The sequence below is a fragment of the Ceratina calcarata genome, unplaced genomic scaffold, assembly GCF_001652005.2.
Source record: "Ceratina calcarata isolate Rehan_Ccalc_2016 unplaced genomic scaffold, ASM165200v1 scaffold233.2, whole genome shotgun sequence".
Taxonomy (NCBI): Eukaryota; Metazoa; Arthropoda; class Insecta; order Hymenoptera; family Apidae; genus Ceratina; species Ceratina calcarata.
The window spans coordinates 31340-37339 of record NW_017145181.1 but is presented as its reverse complement, the minus strand read 5'-3'; the positions used below and the strand labels follow the sequence as shown (position 1 = coordinate 37339).

The following is a 6000-nucleotide window of genomic DNA, read 5'->3' as shown; positions in this document are numbered from 1 at the left end:
TTTACAACGAAATACCGGACCGGCGAGATCGTTTCGTCTCGCTTCAGCGCGGGATACAATAACTCTTTTACTATAAAAAATAAATGTACAGTTTTAATAAACCATTCTCAAATTCTCGACACATTTTACAACAAAAGTATACCTGGCTGATCAAATTTTACTGCTAAGCTATGTTAACGACTTGGAAACTATTAGATTCTCGCCATTTTATCGCCTCACCGATATCTACTACCTGTCTTTTCTTAAACTAGGTAGCCTCGAGTCGACACCGGTAGACCCAGCTTCGTCCCCTTCGATGCATTGTATTAGTTCTATTGTACCTATATAGACCTACTCCCTTTTACGGCCCCTTTTTTCCTTTCGTTTTAACAGCTTCGACTTTTCCATTGTTTTTCTCTCTTCACTTGTTCCTCTTCCGCCCCTCGGAACTATTTACCTTATTTTTATTACCTCGTGTTATCCGCCTCTTAACATTCTCTTCTTAATCAAGCTATTTTATAGACCATCGTTAATCACGTTTCGCGACATAACCACGAGTGATAATAAATCATCGTTGCAATTGTTGAAACACATGTAAAATTGGTATTAGCAAAATAAATATAGGCCGTTCGACGTTTGCTTCTATAATTGCTCAGATTATTGGATAAGAACTATCGTTTCTTTTTATCGCTCACGTGGCCAGCGCTGCGAACTCAAACGTGAATCTTTATCTACCCCGAGTGGACACTTATGCATCATTTAAACGCGAATTTGCTGTAAACAAAAAATGTGCAGTTGAAATACATTTGAAGACCAAATATTCATCGCACGAATAAATTGACCGGTGCAAACATATTAGAAAAACAAATCAGTCTGTGTTGATGGGCATGTACAGAAGCCTGTTAACGAATATGTGTATCGGTTTTGTACAAATACGCGTGGCATTAAAAAGCGGCGAGTAACAAATCAAGATAAAAAAAAAAGGTACAGACACGCTTTCTATCGAGAGACTGCTGGCGTGTATGCGATCCATATATATGACGCGGAACAATGTAGCTTGGCTGGTTGCGCCGCACAATTAGTACGTATGCGGTCATCGTTGGAACGTTGCGAGAGCCGCAAGCGGCCGTGTATTGGAGCCGCTATAACGCACGTCTGTCTATACGAGCCTCGCTGGCATCGACGTCGAGCCGCGGTACGCGACGCAACCTCTGCTTTATGATACACGACCCATGCTCCGAACGCGCTGTACTGGATATGTAATACCTCGCCGAGCTCTCCTTTAACTCATTTTCATCTTAAACCCCGCCAGGTTCCGTGAACATACATAAAAACCTAAGTAAATGTTCCTCGTTAAGTTGATATTGCCTTAAAAAGATTAAAACGGTTTAGGGAATCCTTAATTGGTTGGCTTAGGGCAAAAGTAATGCCCGCGATAAAATACGAAGTTATTACGAGAATCGTATGTATCGTTCAGTCGTGGAATTCCTGTAATAAAACAGGAAGAACGGTGAAGGAATTGAAACGGAGAGAACACGTACCTGAGAACCTAACATTGCGAGACGATAGGAGTATGTAATGATCGTAACGGAAACGAACGTTATTAATAAAAACGGTTCTCTCGTCAATAAAAGCAATATCGCCGGCACGACTACGATGACGAACTCTTATCTCCTTGACATACGCGACAGATTAATGAAGCGGTAATTGATGTACACAAGAATCGAACGAGATGGACCCAGCGCGATACGTACTGCTGCCTCCACCGGTTTTCGACGGTTGAGCGGTGCAAACAAGAGGAACACGTCCCTCGTACAAGCGGCTATACCTGTGCCCGATCGTGTTTATTCGTATATAATGCACGCGAGAAAAGGACAGTTCGAGCCGAAGACGGCGAGATGCAGCGAGGAAGAAGTTAAAGAGAAAAGGTAAACTGGTAGCAGGCGGGGTGGGTACGATACTGCACCTCGTGAATGAAAAAAGATATTATATGGTTAAAGGGAAAAGGAAAGGGATAGAGCTCGTACTACAAGGAATAAGCGAGCGTTAGTGAGAAAAGATGCAAGCAACATTTGTATTTGTGTGCCTTCGAAAAGAAATCAAGATCCAGAGAGAGAGAGAGAGAGAGAAAGAGAGAGAGAGAGAGAGAATGAATTCTGTCTGTATATGTATGCATGTAGGAAGGAATGGAGGATGGTGAAGGAGGGCAAAGGAGAAGAAACAACATCTCCTAACTCGCTTGCTCGCACGCACGCACGGTCGATCGTTCCTGCTGGCAGCCATTTTGTGCTTGCTCGTAGACTCGACATTCTGCCCTGGGAAAGTATTGGCCGTGATTCGCTTTGACCGTGCATCTGGCCGTGTGATTGAGTGTTATCCGTTCGCGAAAAAGCCGCGTCAACGAGACGAGAACTGCGCGGTGCCGCGTTATTTTCCTCTCGTCAAAGCGATTTCTTAAGCGCGTCTTTTCGAGGAGGCGATCAAACATTCGGTACTTTCGGACAATTAGTTTCCGCGTTCGGTACCCTTCCGTAGTTCATCCAGTACAGTCCTGATCAAAACGTTCACGCGTACAACCGTGCTCGAAGTTATGCCAACGACGACGATGCCGCAATAGCACCGGTCTTCTTTTTAAATATATTTAGCGTTCTTTACGTACACAGCACGACTCTTTGATGAATTGCTGGCCGCTCGGAAAGAGTTGATCTTGAAACTTGTACAGCTACTCGTCGTAGCGTTAAACGTCACGTATCTTACTGTGTACTTTTGTTGCTCGACTAAATAATAATGTATCGACGATGAGGGGGACCTACGTATAATTTTATCGAGCTAGGGTTATCGCTGGAAACACGACGGTCGTTTGATGACCGCGCGTCTAAAGGCGGCCGCTTAATCAATATCGGAGATTACATTAATGTACACATAATTCTCGCTAATTAAAACAAACTTTATACTTGTCATTGTTCCCCGATCGCGTACACGCAACCAGCTAGATATTTCGAGCAGTATTGCTCTTATCAATGAACTGTTCGAGAAATCTAGAAGGCTGTTGAAAACACTGGGTATCGCGGCTTTTATTCTCATGTAGTTCCAGCGACCGACAATCAAGATGAGAAAATATGCTGGGATAAATTTAAATAGTCATAACTACTTATAAAGATCGCTACACTTCGTAACGAAGTCTAAAGTTTAGAAGGCAATTGGATGTACGCAATGCGTGCGCCGAGATACGATTCCCGAGGAAAGTTTTCTATTTATGCATACACCTCGGATTTCTGATTTTAATTTGTAACACTTTTCTCGCGTGCGATGCTAAGTTAAGAGCTCGATTACGCCGCGGATATTTATGCAAATGTATATTTTTAGAAAGGATAAACAAACAAGAGTTACTAGGAAGAAAATTATCTGGTCATTAATAGATTGTGGAAATGTATTTTAGTATTTCGCATATTTTTCATAACGTACGCGTTTTGCATATTGCATACTTCAGCTGTCTCTTTTGCATATTTTATGCATACCTCGTGCTAGTTCGTATACACACATACGCAGCCGAGCAATGAAGAGGACGTTATTAATGCTTTTCTTGCGTCTCTTCGTTTTTCTGAATCTAACACGCTTATCTTGTGCATTTTTTCACGTTACGGATAATCGCTCGAGGTTATTCCGAAATCTAACAAAGGTCAATATATCGCGATGCACGAACAGCTCTTCCGGTCGTTGTATATCGCATTCTTTCGAGTGCGGGCAAAAGGACCGGCTGTAACGCGTATCACGGAAAAACTCGAAGAAAGGGGGGTGGAGGGGTCAAGGAAACTGAACGAAGGGGATGGATGAGCAACGCTGAATGAACGAGGGATGGCGAGCGGTCGCGTTCCAGCGACGATGAAACATACCGGAAGAAAGCTGAACAACCTAAATGTGTATAAGCAATCTAGAGAAATCGATCGAGCATCGATTTTCCATTTTCTCGGAAGAAGGAGGCCGTTTAAACCGCTCGTTAACGACACCTCGAGGTCGACCCCCACCTTAACCCAAGACCGCTAATTACTCTCCACGAGAATCCTTTGGGTTCACTCACCGTATGCTCTCCATCTCTCTCTCCCCCTTGAGTTCTGAATCAACAATAGACGATCGTATCGTACCTCATAACGTATTCATGCATACGTGTGCATCTATACTCGTCGTCATCACACGAAATGTTCTCGTCCTGCGCAGGTTGTAGTTAATTAATTGAAATTATATCGCTTCTGTTCGTTAACCGGAGTCTCGCCATTAGCGCCAGCGAGCAGATGTCGCAGGAAAAACGGAAGTAACCATTACGAAACGCCTTTATCCATTAATCATCGATAGATGACTATGTTACGCATACATAGTCGTAAAATGAAAACGTATCTGTGAAATGCGATAACAATCTCTAGGCTGCGGATCGTGCAGATGGATGGCCAATAAAAAAAAGGTCGCTGCACAATGCACGGACGGGTTTAATCCTATACTTTCTGAAACGAGCTGAAATAAAATATTCGCATAAATATTGATGAAGTATGTATTTCCCTGCACACTTCGACGTTATTCAATTATCTTCGCGTTGTATGAAATTCAAATTCTTTTACTACATATATGCATTTACAGAAGAAAGACTTCCCTTCTTCCCTCCCTCCCACCCTCACTTTCCGTTCCTTTAATTCTGATTGCGGCAACGACATTTGCATAAACATCCATGATACGCTAATAGCTCTTTAAAAAAAGTAAAACGGCGGGATAGGTATTTGCAGGAAATCAACGCTGTGGGTGTGCGTTATCGCGTCGATCGATCGTCCGGCGATTAACGTTGACAAAACTATTGTTTCGAACGAACGTCTGGCTTTCACGGAACGTACGCCCCCCTAGATATTCGATACCGCAAACGAGATACGAGTACATTAAATTCATATTACGTAAAACGAGAATAAGTCCGTTATTTTATCTTCTACTTAGTTTTATCACACACGCCGTAATTAGCATATATATGAAAATTATCTTATTAATTAGCCCAACTTAAAACGATCAAAAAACACTACGCGATACGATTACATAATATTGAAAGTTCTCAATCATTTACTATTTCTTAATTGTACTTATAACTTCGCGTGACGAAAACTTCAAAATACGAAGTCGTTTCTGAATTCCGTACGTGTAGCATTCGAACTTTATTCGATATTCTCCTTATATAAACGCTCGTAAAACTTACGACTCTCTCTAGACTTTTTCTTACGACACAATATTGCAAATGATATGCGATAAAGCTTAACGTATGCAGCGTTGTGCTCAAAACATAATGCCAAAATTCTTGCAGTTTACAAAATTGTTATTTGCATTAATAGTTTCGCATTTCCTTGTCTAAACGATAAAAGGAGCGAAACGTAGTAAAGGAGAAATTTGGAAATATGGAACGAACAAATGCCAAAAAGAATGATCGATCCAGTGGTAAAGACGACCCAGTGAACTCTCGGATGAAGATGAAGGTAGGATAAAAAAGGCGAAGACGAGGTCGCGTCCATTGTGATCGCAATCGATTGTGACTCGTAAAACGTATCGCGGCGTGTATGAATGTTCCATGAATTGTTATGTTCAAAAACACGCTATAACCAATTGAAATAATATGCATAGCACAGACATGTAAATACCGCTCGCATCATACTGTCAACGTTTGAATAGCAGATAAAAAAATGCGCTTCAATTTTTGCTAGCGAGCTCTGCGTGCTTACGAAACGTATATCTGTTAGTACACATTATCTTATGCTTATAGAAGTACAAGATATCAGTATTTTCAAAATAAACGGTCGTTCGTGTGACTTTTTAAGGAAAAAAAATTGTCATGTCGCGTCGAAGGGTCAGTGGTGGAGACCGGTACCGGTTCGAGAGATAGCCGGGCTAAAGGATTGCTGTGTTTCGCAGAGGAACACAGTGTGCGCGACACGTACCGGCTTCATTTTAGCTCGCGACACTCGATGCGAGCCGTCGCACACAGTGAAAACCGCGCGA

The 6000-nt window shown here is 42.2% G+C and overlaps 1 protein-coding gene across 4 annotated transcripts in view; it reads right to left on the bottom strand.

Annotated features, from left to right (window-relative positions):
- Positions 1 to 6000, bottom strand: part of LOC108622687 (zinc finger protein 608) — a 33798-nt gene that overhangs the window by 19691 nt on the left and 8107 nt on the right. The gene's annotated exons all lie outside the window — the stretch shown is intronic.